The sequence below is a fragment of the Mustela nivalis genome (assembly GCF_964662115.1).
Source record: "Mustela nivalis genome assembly, chromosome: 15".
Taxonomy (NCBI): domain Eukaryota; kingdom Metazoa; phylum Chordata; class Mammalia; order Carnivora; family Mustelidae; genus Mustela; species Mustela nivalis.
Window position 1 is genome coordinate 37,099,279 of NC_139034.1, and position 13,169 is coordinate 37,112,447.

At 47.7% G+C, this 13,169-nt stretch overlaps 2 long non-coding RNA genes across 3 annotated transcripts in view; both read right to left on the bottom strand.

Annotated features, from left to right (window-relative positions):
- Window positions 1–1,755, bottom strand: part of LOC309849101 — a 32,173-nt gene extending 30,418 nt beyond the window's left edge. For both annotated transcript variants that reach the window (XR_014303483.1, XR_014303484.1), the window contains exon 1: window positions 1,611–1,755. This is a non-coding gene — a long non-coding RNA (uncharacterized lncRNA). The remainder of the gene's footprint in view (window positions 1–1,610) is intronic.
- A 3,153-nt stretch (window positions 1,756–4,908) lies between these two features.
- Window positions 4,909–9,404, bottom strand: LOC309849314. Its single transcript, XR_014303647.1, has 3 exons — window positions 9,279–9,404; window positions 6,076–6,176; window positions 4,909–5,010 (listed from the first exon to the last, which is right to left on the bottom strand). It is a non-coding gene; the product is annotated as an uncharacterized lncRNA (long non-coding RNA).
- Window positions 9,405–13,169: the final 3,765 nt, after the last annotated feature.

A 13,169-nucleotide genomic window follows, 5' to 3' on the forward strand; every position in this document is an offset into this window, starting at 1 on the left:
AAGGCATCACAGTGACTTGTGCCCAATAGAGAGGACTCCTGCACTCACTTCGCTGTCCCCCTCACCTACCATAAGGGGGGAGAATAGGAGGTACACACACACATGAACTGGGGGTGAGAGAGAAGGAAGGAAAAAGGACAAGCTCAGTGTAATGTGGTGCTCCAAACTGGGTCCCGGAACAAAAAGAAGACATGGTAGGAACACAGGTAGGGTCTGCCTGGGTGGCGTTGTCAGGTAGGCATCTGCCTTCTGCTCAGGTCATGATCCCAGGGTGCTGGTATCAAGTCCTACCTCGGGCCCCCTGCTCAGTGGGAAGCCCACTTCTCCCTCTCCCACTCCCCCTTCTTGTATTCCTACTCTCGGTCTCTCTCTCTCTCTTCTGTGTCAAATAAATGAAATCATTTTAAAAAAGAAAAAGAAAAAAACACAGGCACAAACTGAATGAAGTCTGCAGATGGCGAATTGTATGGTCCTGGTGTTCCTTTCCCAGCTCTGACGAAGGTACTGCGGGGTGTATGTAAGGCGTTAACATTAACGGAAGCTGGGTAAAGGGGGGATGGAAACTGTCTGGACCATCTTTGCAACTTCCCTATAAATCTACAGTCATCCCAAAATAAAAAAGGGTTTTTTTATTTTTAAGGTTCTTTTTTAAAAAGAGAAACAAAATAGTGTCAGGCCCTGTCACATTCCTACGACGTGCTCCTGCAGCATTCCCCCCCTGTGGCCGGTCTGCTCCCAAGCCCGCTGTCCCAGCCCAAGCCTAAGACCAATGCTCTCCAGAGGAAGCAGGAATTTAGAGAATTTTAAAACTGAAATGGCAGGGGCCCCTGGGTGGCTCAGTCGGTAACCATCTGCCTTGGGCTCAGGTCGTGATCCCAGGGTGCTGGGATTGAGCCCAGATCAGGCTCCTTGTTCAGCGGGGAGTCTGTTTCTCCCTCTCCCTGCTGCTCCCCCTGCTTGTGTTCTCTCTCTCCCTGACAAATAAATAAATAAACCCTTTAAAAACAAATAAATAAAACTGAAAAGGCTTTGGCATCTATAATTCCTAAGGATGTTAATTACTCAGGAAAAGGGGGGAGGTGAGTTAGGACAAGCAGCAAAGCTGAAAAAGGCTTCCAAATGTAGGACTCTGAAAGCCACTGGTAGGTTCCCGGTTTTAAAACTCTTCAGTGGGGGCGGGCTGTATCATGAGACATTTCCCCTCCCCCAAATTATTTAACAAAGTCCCTTCCTTCCCTTGGCCACCTTGTGGAACCAGTCTCACCACCTCTGTAGGAGGCCCGGTTCCAGTCTGGTCCTGTGGAGAAGAGGGGGGCAGGTGACTAGCATCATGCTGGCCCCACCCCGAGGCCCAGCGCTGACCTTAGCCCTGCCTTCTGGACCCAGGCCACGCTGGCGCCTCTGCCCCAGAGCTGGGTCTGCACCATGTCGCAAGAGCAGCCACCCAGAGCCCCCGCCCACCATCACCTTAACTCCCTCATTTCAGTGGGAAGCCCAAATCCGCCAAGGACATAGCCATCCTTTTGTGGACAAAACGGAAGCCCAGAGAAATGAACTAACTTGCCAAGCTCACCAACGTCCCCTGATAAGGAAGGCTATGCCTTACCCACCTGTAACTCTCCTCGGACACCTGCTCCCGGCGGAACCCCTGCAGAACATGTATACCTGTCTGTCACTGGACTCGCCCCTGCCATTCTGCTATCCACACACTGGCCAGGACTCGCTGTAACTTGGTGGTTTTGCCCGCTGCCAGCTGCTCCCTGCCCTGTCCTTCCTGCTCCCACACCTGCTGACCCGAGAGTCCCAGCTCCACCGCCCAGGGAGGTAGGGGACACGGCAGGAGTCCCTGGCTCCTGTTACCTTGCCCTTCCCCCAACCGGACGATGACCAGAGAGAGGACAGGGGACAGAAGGGAGGGGGAAGGTGCAGAACACAGGGATCCTCACTGCTAGGCACCTGTTATGGCCCCAGGGGACAGAAAAGGGATGCTAAGAACCCAGACCCCAGGACACTGACCTGCCTGCTCTCATCACTGCACAGGGCACAGAAGCCTCCTTATTTGCTGCTCTCCTTCAAGCAACCCAGCTGTTGACCAGGAGATAGGACAGGACGCTGTCTTGCAGATGTTGAAGTTCAAGGGTGGGTGTGAGGCTGATGTGACACTCCACAGTCTATAAGCCAGTGGCACTGGGCCCATAGAACTCTTGAAATGCTTTTATGCTCCTTATGTTTACTTTGCAGAGTATGTTTATGCTCCTTATGTTTACTTTACTTTGTGCAAAAGCACTGACCTTTCTCTGGTATTTACTTCCAATTGCATGAAAACTGGGATGTTTTCCCTTTCCATTCACACCGCATCTCAGAATGACAAAATAAATAAACTAACAATAAACTTTTCTGGAGAAAGATCCATAGCTTGGGGATGCTTAGCAGTGGGAATATTGTGATTCAAAAGTTATATGATTCTTTGTTTCCAAGGGACCTCTTTTCAAGTAGAAGTGGTATCATCTAATGTTAGAATAACACGCATAGTGAATACCCGCACTAAAAGTCTGACATCACTGGACAAATGGGGAAAAGATTTTCTAAGAAACACTCCTGTATGCATTCAACATTCAACGCTAAGACTGCCACAAGCGTGGGGCGACTTGGGTGAGGTGACTTCAAGGGAGCTCCCTTCACAGCATGGGGGAGTGGGGGGCAGGGACCTCAGGATGCAGACCGTGAGGGGGAAGCGCTTAGCTCATGATTGTCTCGATTCCTGAGGTACCTCCTGGCCCCCCACCCTCCTGCGCCCCAACTGCTCATTCACACAGTCATCCCTGCAGTGAGTTTCCTGAGCTCCTCTCCTGTCCTCCTCCGTCACAGCCCCCTGCCTGAACTTTCCATGGCATTGGCCGCTCTCTGAAGTTATTTTGTCATCGATGTGTTGTGGTTTTGGTTTTGTTTTTTCCTGTCTGCACTAGAATGTAAGCCCCGTAGAGCAGAGGCTTTGTTCTCCCGCTCAGGGCTGACTCTGAGAACCCAGAACAAGGCCAGAGCAGAAGCCGTACCGTGTGCACGTTCACGTCGTAGTCGTTATCTCCACTATCACCATAAACAGGTAGGGCCAGAGGGTTCGAGTTCAAACCTAGGCTCCGCGGCTAATGAGCTGTGTGCTAAGTGAGTTACTTAACTCTCTCGTGCCTCGGTTTCCCCCAGGGAACCATGGGAACGTAATAATGGATCCGCCCCCTTCTGTGAAGCACTTTGGGACGATTCTGGCATATAAACACTTAATACGCCTTAGTTATAGCTATTTCATCAGGGCTAGCCCCGGGGCCAAACTGCTTCCAAACCCCATCCTAACTCCCACATTACCGGTCAGGTCTCTCCTTACTGTCAGCCCAGTTTGACAGAGCGCCCTGATCTCCTCTGGCTTTTCCAGCCTCTGAGAGCCCCGCCCCACCCCCACCGGAAGTCTGATCTGGGACGCTCTGCAATGAACTTCCGGCTGCAACACCGCTCCACAGAGTAGTCTCCATCCCATTCCTGAGGACTGAAACGACGGATCATCCAAACCCCGTCAAAGTATTTCAGCAAATCTGCTACGTCCCTTGATAAAATAGCCCCTGGATCATCCCAGGTTGGCAGGGGAGTAAAAAGCCCATTGTGAGTAGACTCGACTGGAAGGCCTAGCCTCATGTCCTCCAGAACTCCTGCCCCTTGGGGACCTCTCTGTAATGACGGTCATCATCCACCGGCTCAAAGGGGAGGGCCCAAGTGCAGGCACAGGACGCCCCATTCCCCCACAAGAGAACCCAGGGCAGGTTGCTGCTGTCTGTCAACTCTCCTAAGGCTCAGGGATGATTAGCACGTTAGGTCCTGCTGCCGCCCCTGTGAGGCCCCTCAGAGGGTTAGAGAAGGAGTAACTTCCTTCAGCCCTCTGAGGGTGGAGCAAAGAATTAAATTGATGAGACAGATCAACAGGAGAAAAGGGTACACATTTTATGTGATATTTTTCCTTCAAAAGGAAAATAAAGGCCTGAAGAAGCCATTGGGCCCCAAAACTTATTCACCTTTTTTTAAATGAAGTATGACCAATGGTGGGGATGTGGCAAGACAAGGTGCCCTGTTTTGTCACAAAAAAACCAGGAACCAGGAGCACCTAGGTGTCTCACTGGGTTAAAGCCTCTGCCTTCGGCTGTGGTCATGATCCCAGGGTCCTGGGATGGAGCCCCACATCGAGCTCTCTGCTCGTCAGGGAGCCTCCTTCCAGCTCTCTCCCTCTGCCTGCCTCTCTGCCTACTTGTGATCTCTGTCAAATAAATAAATAAAATCTTTTTTATATAAATAAATAACAAGATAACAGTGTACAAAGAAATAGTGTTTATTGAAACTAATATTTACAAAGTCTTTCACAACGTGAAAAAATCCTCAAAATAAAAAGTTATGTACTAAAAATAAGTTGGATAAAATATATTTTTTAAAAAGACTTATCTGTTTTATTTTATTTTTTTTAAGTTTTTATTTATTTATTTGACAGAGAGAAATCACAAGTAGATGGAGAGAGGCAGAGAGAGAGAGAGGAAAGCAGGCTCCCTGCTAAGCAGAGAACCCGATGTGGGACTCGATCCCAGGACCCTGAGATCATGACCTGAGCCGAAGGCAGCGGCTTAACCCACTGAGCCACCCAGGCGCCCCAGATTTATCTATTTTAGAGAGAGTGTGTGCACAGGGTGGGGAGGGGCAGAGGAAGAGGGAAATAAAGAATCTCAAGCAGACCCCGTTCTAAGCAAGGAGTTGCACTCAGGGCTCTCATGATCCCGAGATCATGACCTGAGCCAAAATCAAAGGTCAGACACCTAATTGACTGAACCACCCAGGCGCCTCAGGATAAAATACATTTTTTAAAAGTCACCAGGAAACTTCCAAAATATTGGTTGTAATTATCTTTGGGTAGCAGGATTACAGATGATTTTCATTTTCTTCATTATTGCTTTCTGTATTTTCCAAAATGGGTGTGTATTTCTGTCAAATCAGAACAAAAATACAATGTTTAAAAATATGATCCTTCCTGAAAGCAGGTAGCTGTATGGACTTGAAGGCACTGGGGTTCTTCCTAGTCCTGGGATTCATATAGAGTCTCCACAGTCTGGCATCTCAAATTGTGCAAATTCCAAGCACATTCAAAAACTCCCTCCCAAGCCATCTATTTACCTCAGCAGAGTTGAACATTCTAAAACTTTAACCTAAAGATAAAATGAGTATTTCATTTACAATGAATTGTTTATTCAAGGTGTAATAACAGATTCTTATTCTAGAATGATTAGCATCTCCCAACTCTTTCATTTCCAAACTTGCCCCAGTCCTCCCCAGAATTTAGAGGAAGCTTTCTAAACTTGGGAACATCTAGATCTAGGAGGCATCCTGACCAAGGTTTGTAAAATGATTTTACTCATAAATTCAGCAAAGAAAACGTTAGAGTACATTAAAAGGAATTCTATTAACGTATCAATCAGCTATTACTGCATAATAAATAAACATAGGATGTCAAGATTACACAATAATAAACATGCATTTCACTCATGCATTTGTGTATTGGCTGGAGCCAGTCTGATACAAACTGAGCTTGACTGGGTGGCTCTAAGCTTCAAATTGGGACCAGATCTGCTCTCTGTGTCTCTTATCCTCCTTAGACCAGTGGGCTAGCTTGGCATGTTTTCATGATGTAGGCAAATGCATGAAAAAATAAGCCGACCCACACAAATACATGTCAAGTCCCTGCTTGTATGTCTGTTAAGAGTCCATTTGCCAAAACAAGTCACGTGACAAGAACAAATAACTTCTCCCTAGTGGAAGAACCTGCGGAATCGCACAGGAAAGGGCATGAATGAATACCTGGGAGATGTGAAGAATCTGAGCTAGTTAACCAATCTACCATTACCAGTAGAGAAGGAAAAAATTTAAAAATGTTAATGTGGAAGGTAGAAATTAATTTACGATGAGTAAATGCCTTAAGCAAAATCTAATAGTGGACAGTTCCCAGTTACTTTCTCAATGCCCCTATTGAAACTCCACCCCTAAAGTCCTCACATTCAGTCCTTGAGCAGCATTTCTCATATCCTTCCCCTCCCGAGGAGAGACTTGAGCCAGAAACCAAGCCTAGGTGGGTCAGCAGGGTAATGGACATCAGCCTAGGGAAGAAAAAGAAGTCGTGGCTTTTCTCTATCCTGGGCATATACCAGGGGCTGAAGCCTCTTGGAGCTGTCCAAGCCAGCCTCAATGCCATCCAGTCTTCCCTACATCCCAAAGCCCACTTTAATATTTTCTAGAGGCTGAAGCCTGAGCTACCTGCTACCAGGTTCCCTCAATTGAAGATTTGGTTTGGGGATTCTGTCATCATACGGGGACTGCCATTCATCAGAAACGAAAAGAACATGCTTAATGACACTATAATACGCTTAATGCAGCCTGAAATTGTCTCCCCCCAACCCACCGCACACTTTCTCCTTCTCCCTTTCCTTCTTCTTCTCCTTCTCCTCTCCAAGCCTGCTTCCAAGCTGACCTCAACCTCCAGCAAAGACCCTGAGTCAGTCCAGCCACACTGCCTGGGGCCCAGAGGTGTGCCCTAGTCATGATCTCTATCTCAGCATCATACTTGTATCACTCACACAAGTCAGGGGTTGCACCTTCTGCTGTGAAACATGCTGGTGCAGAGCACTGGGCTTTGGGGTCAGACAGACCCAAATGGAAACCCGTCTCCCCCTCTCACCTACCATGTGACATTAGGCAAATTGCTTAACCCCTCAGTGCACTTTTGGGGTCTAGCCAACAACATGCAAAAACGCAGGTGTCTGTGGCCAGTGAACTGAGACGTGAAACAACTATCAGACAGTAGCCAGCGATAAGCCAGGAACACCTGTTGGTATCTGTCAGCTCCCACCACGTGGCACAAACCAGCTCCTACCTTCTGCATCACTGGGTGGGTCAACAATCTTTTCCGCGCTTCTGGTTAAGATACGAGTCAGCACAACTCGCCTTTCAAAATAAATTGTGCCCCATTTTAGTCAGTTCGGTGTACTTCTTAGCACCCTTGATTCCATTCAGTAAAGACGTGTGGGGTAGTTACACTGTGGCAACATTGTGGGTGATTAAGGGCAGAAAGAATAAAAAAAAAAATTTTTTTTTTTGTTTAGTTCTTGCTATAATAACTTCATGGGTATCTCTCACCCCTGCTTGACTTTGTTTAAAGAAGGCGGGTTCAGAGTAAGATTATTTGAGTGACTAGGAGGAAGGGGGTCAAAGGGAAAATACTAATGCTTTGTATAAGGAAAACAAGGCCATTTCAGTGGCCTAAGACAACAGAAGTTGGTTTCTCACTCCTATATCAGCCCAGGGGGGGCGTTCTGGGTCAGCCTATGGCTTCCGTCCATGTGGCGATTCCAGCACCCAGGCTCCTTCCATCTCGTGAAGCTGCCACCCTTTATGGCCTCACAGTCCCTGATGCTCAAACCAGGCAGAGGGAGAGGGAGAAGCAATCTCCCCACAGAGCAGGCAGGCTGACAGGGGGCTCAATCCCAAAACCCTGGGACCATGACCTGAGCTGAAGCCAGATGCCTAACTGACCGAGCCACCCAGGCATTCCAGGACTCATGTTTTATGCCAGAAACTCAAACTCATGTGGATCAAACAACTTGTCTAGAATCATCCAACTAGAAAGAATAGCAGAGCCCAAATTCGAATCAGTTTTCCTAGCCTGTAGTTCAGCCATATTCTCCTTAGTCCCAGTTAGTTTTAAAAAAGGGGAGCTATTAATCTCATCTTCCAAACACCGTGTGTGTCAAGTAGGCCCAAGAAGCATCTCTTGGCTGTTTCGGACATGAACTTTTTTTTCTTCAGTTCAGCCAAGCTTCAACATACCATGTGCTGGGCCCAAACCAGCTCCTGGTGGAACCCAGTTGGGGGACACCACTCTCACCTGCAAACAGCTCATGGGGTCCTAGAGGAGACAGTTGTACAAGCCTGGGCATGGCTGAAGCAGAGTGTGAAATAGGTCCCATACTAGGGACACAAAGGGGGTCATAAGGCTAAGGAGGTAGCCATGGTTCGAGGTTGGCACGAATCTCATCCCAGTAACTTTGGCTACCTGAGAACCAAGTTGGCTGGCTGCCCCGTTAGCTGTCAGCATTGCTTGGCTCCTAAAGAAGCTGGTTCTCTGCACTCTTCAGGTAATTTCTCTGTTTCTGCTTTTCCACGTTTGACCTAGGGCCTGGCATGGGCAGCAGAGCCCCACTCATGAGCCCCTTCTCTGGAAGTCATCTGTTACCCACAGTGAGACTGACTTTGGTTCTGAGAGTGTCAGCCGTTGGCTGGAAGATGAGTCAAACACTAAGTTTCATTGACAAGGGGCAAAGTCTCCAAAAGTTCTGCCTGACCAAAGTCCCCAGGAGGCCAGCCTCTGAGACTTAAGTATCAAGAAACCAATTAACCCAGAACTTTCCTTAAGGGCTGGCTGGTATGATTTAAAAAAAAAAAAAAAAAAAAAAAAAGCAGATGTTTAACCCGGCTGGGCCCATCCTTCTCAGCACTACGGTGGCCTAAGCCTCGTTTTCCTTGTCTGTGGGCTGGGGATGGTAAGGCCTGCCTCACCGGGCTGCCCTGGGAAAGAGATGAGGCCCCCTCTGTCCAAGCCCCCATACATGGTTCTGTTGTATGAATGCCCGCCACGAGATCTCACAGAGCTCCTTTTGAAAAGCTCTAGAGTGGCTTCACTCAGCATTGCCTTCATGTAAACATCCCTCCTTAAGAGGCCATCTTTGAGGATTACTTCACACTCCTTGAATGCCAGACTTACCTATTTAAAACCCAGAACAGGATGTCCTTGCCTTTGGAAACCCTGTCATGACCTCTGAGGCTGTCAAGCTACCCTGGAAAGGGCTCACTTCGCTTGACTTTGCCTGTATCCCATGGCCGAACGGATGTAGCTGAAATTGTGACATTAGGTGGGCCTCACACCAGATTCTCATTTTTAGCCTGCCCTTCGGGCTGTGTGCACCGAGGCACCGTCAAAGTCGAATTCCAAGTTCTAATGTAGAAACAGCTCAAGAGGCCCGCACTCTGAGGATCCGAGACCTAGAAAGCCCTTTCCCACAGGGTTGGGAAAACCTGGTGGTCAAGGCCACCCCTCTCCTTTTGGAAGGGTTCTTCCCTACATCCTTTCAGACCAATGAGCATCTATCCTTTAAAAATGATAAAGCCTCAGGAAAAAGCAAACCCCGACCCTCCTACATGCTCACCACCAGATTAGTGTGTCCAGCGGAGCTCCAAATCCCTTTTCCCTCTTTGGTGATACAAAAAGCATGGCAGCCTCTCTTAAGTGGCATTAAATTGCCAGTCAGTCTTTCAGGAAAGCAGAACAATGTAAGCCCAGCCCTCTGAAATGAGCGGTTTTATTTCCTGATGCCTCATAACTCCCTTCAGATCATCTCCAGATTTCCCTTGTCTCTCTCATGCGGCCGATATGCCACTCAGAAAAAGAGTCTCTCTGCACAGGCCAAGAAACACAAGCCAGGGGTTGATCATCTTAAGAGAAATAAAGAAGCGATTCTCCACACAGAGTCTTCATTATCGGGAGAAAATGTTAATCTGACCTTTTGGATAATGACAGCACATCTGTCTCTTTTTTCATTTCCAGTGAGGAAACCATTTGCCTTCTAAAACAGGACTGACTACAACACGAAGGGCATTCTGAACCCCAGAATGTCGGAATTAAAAAGGCAGGATTCACACAAGGAAAACTTTTCTTCTTTGGTGTCTCAGATCACAAATTAGAACAGTGTGCGCAGTCTGAAAAACACCGTTCAGCAGCCCACCCAGGAGAAGCAGTCTTCACTGTCTCAGTCAAGATTTAAAAATCAGAGATGTGGTGGGGATATAGCTCAGTGGTAGAACATTTGACTGCAGAGAAGATGTGGTACACACGCACACACGCACACACACACACACACACACACAAAATATTACACAGTCATCAAAAAACGAAATCTTGCCATTTGCAACAGCGCAAATGGAACTAGAGGCTATTATGCTAAGCAGAATAAGTCAATGAGAGAAAAGCAATTATCCTATGATCTCACTGATATGAGGAATTTGAGAAATAAGGCAGAGGATCATAGGGGAAGGGAGGGGAAAAATGAAACAAGACAAAACCAGAGAGGGAGACAAACCATAACAGACTCTTAATCTCATGAAACAAACTGAGGGTTGCTGGGGGGTGGGGGGATAGGGATAGGGTGTCTGGGTGATGGACATTGGGAGGATATGTACTATGGTGAGCTCCGTGAATTGTGTAAGACTGATGAATCACAGACCCGTACCCCTGAAACAAATAGCACATTGTATGTTAATAATGAAAAAATTTTTAATTTAAAAAATAAAATAAAATCAGAGAAGGATCAAAATCTCATTTTCCCATGTGCCCTGGGCCTCACCGGCCATGGCCCTCACCAGTGTCAGAGCCTCTTGGAGTGCAGACTCTAATCTTAGTACAATGGGCTTCCTCAGATCAAGGTGGCTTCCCTCCCACAGTGTTTTCCTGGTCTGCGTGCTCCCTGGCTCTCTAGCCCGCTGGCCTTATGCAACTTCTCTTATCTGTGCTCAAGCAATTGGTAAACCAAGGTCTTTCTGGGCCGGGTTAATCTCTCTATCTGGCCCAGATCTTGAGATAGTGACAGTTAATTGTAATTTGGATTTGGGGAGCTCATTTTCTCCCTGGTGCATTTACGTCTCTGATTTCCCCTTCCTGAACCTCCTTTGTCTGAGGCTTTTGTCTAAGGGTCACTTAACCAGTTGGCCCCGTGTCCATTTTCTGGTGCTTAGAATGAGACAGCTTGACTAGATGAGCTTTCTGTGTATCAGCCCAAGGAGATACAGCCGGTCAGGGGCAGGACTGGGACAAGTGATCAGACGGCAGCCCTTGTTTGGATTGAAAGTTGTGCAGCCGACCCACCTTCCAGAATGATGCTGAACTCACGTCAGCATCCTGAGTTACCCTAGGAACTTACTCCACACTCCTGCTTTCCTAAGCAGGGCAGGCTTCCCACTCAGAATCCCTTCCTTGAAGACTCTGCCACTCCCCCCCTCACCCACGGCTCCCAGGACCTCCTTCCTGCAGCTCAAGGCCTTGCCCTCCAGATACACTTGACTGGTGATGGGCCACCCCCTGGTCCTGCCCCTCCCAGACCTGTTCTGGGCTGGATAGGGGCTTCCTTTGGCTTACAATCTACAACCAAGTCTTGATCTTCTGGTTCCAGAATAGGCTTTGGCCGGGAGCCTAGGACAACAGGTCACACGTCTCCCAGGAGTACAAGCGAATGGGCCCTTCCCATGTGAGGCATGAAAACTCAATTACAAAAGCAATCCTATTTTGCAATGTTGATCAGCAAGGACAAGCCCATCAGAGGCAGGGAGGGCCAGCCCAGGCCCAGAGAGCCTAACTGTCTAGGGAGCAGTTCAACCTAGACCCTCCCACGGCCCTGCATTTTCCCATGGGTCTTCCAAACCAGAGCCTATGTCTTCTCCTTCCTTCTAACTAATCCATAACACACACATGCACACACGCATGCACACACACATACACATGCACATCCAAGCAAGTACACACAAGCATATGCACATATATACACACACGGACACATTCTCATACACTCAGTTTATTCATCATATTCTCTCCACAATGGGGCGCACATTTTATTGACTTTAGAATTTTGGAGTTCTAGGAAATGGTATTGTGTCAGGGGCCCCTGGATGACTCAGTCGGTTAAGCATATGCCTTTGGCTCAGGTCATGATCCGGGGATCAAGCCCCACATCGGGCTCCCTGCTCAGTGGGGACTCTGCTTCTCTCTCTGCTTCTACTCTTCCCCCTGCTCATGCTCTCTCTCTCTTTCTCTCAAATAAATGAATAAAATCTTAAAAAAAAAAAAATGCTATGTCAGTGTCTGGGTCTGCCTAACATCAGACATCTCCCTAGTGACTAGGAAGTCCGCCTCTTTCCATGTAGTACCAGTTAGGGTGTCTGAAATTCTACCAGTAAAGATTTGTTCCTTTGGGCCTCAAAGGTCTTTCTGTCTTCAACAACCCCTTCTCACCCTATAAATGAGAAGTAGCTGGGAAAAAACTGGTATGGGCCCTTTAATGCATTCTTGGTCTGGATCAATCCTTCAGATGCTTTGTAGGGTGGGAGCAAGACCCTGGGAAGGGAAGCAGAAAAAACCTGTGAGGGGACAGCACAGCCGAGGCAAACAAGCACCCCGCCGACAATGCCTTATGCCCAACCTTCCTGGGTTGGGGAAAGGATGAGAAGTTTCACTCATTCCTTGAATAGGTACAGACTGAACACTTACTATGTACTAGGAGCCGTGTCAAGCACTGGCAGATACTGTGGCAAGCCAAACCAGAGATGGTCCCTGCCTTGGTGGAGCTTCTGGTCCACTTGCAGTAGGGTAGGGAAAAAGTAATCCCTGAAAATCACACTAATGACCATTTCATTGAAACCAGGATGAGTGTACTCAAAAAGGGCTCTATCAGAAGAGCAGCAAGGACCCAGCCTAGACTGGGGGAAGGGAGGACAGGTAGGAAGATTTTCTGAGGACATGACCCTCGAGGTAATCGTAAAGAAGTAGAATTAACTAGAAAAACAAAGGAGAGCGAGCCTCGGAGGCAAAGGGAACTGTAAGTGCAAAGGCCCTGTGGTGGAAGGAAGCCAACTAACACTGTCATTGTGTATAATCCTTAACCTTTAATAAACTCTGAACTTCAAGGAAAATGTTCTTTTCTAAAAATATGTTTCCCTTTCCCTTTCCCCTTCCACTTAGCCCTGCATTTAAATCAATACCAAGCAACACAGAGAAGGTGAGCTATGCAGGAGAAAGCCTAAAAAAAAAAAAAAAAACCAGAGTTGCAGACAGCAGCTATGACAGCCATTTCCTGTTTGGTGTCTGTCACCACAAACCTTCTTAGCCAAATAAATTAGCAAAAGGAAAACATTTTGGAGAAGAAGGGTGTGGAGGAAACACATACTAAAAAAAAACAAGAAAAATACCCCATCTGCCTCTCAGAGAAGAGCTGCCAGTCTGAGGTCGGGCCAGAGCCCACTCGATTATAGGGGCTGAACCTGGAGGAAACTGA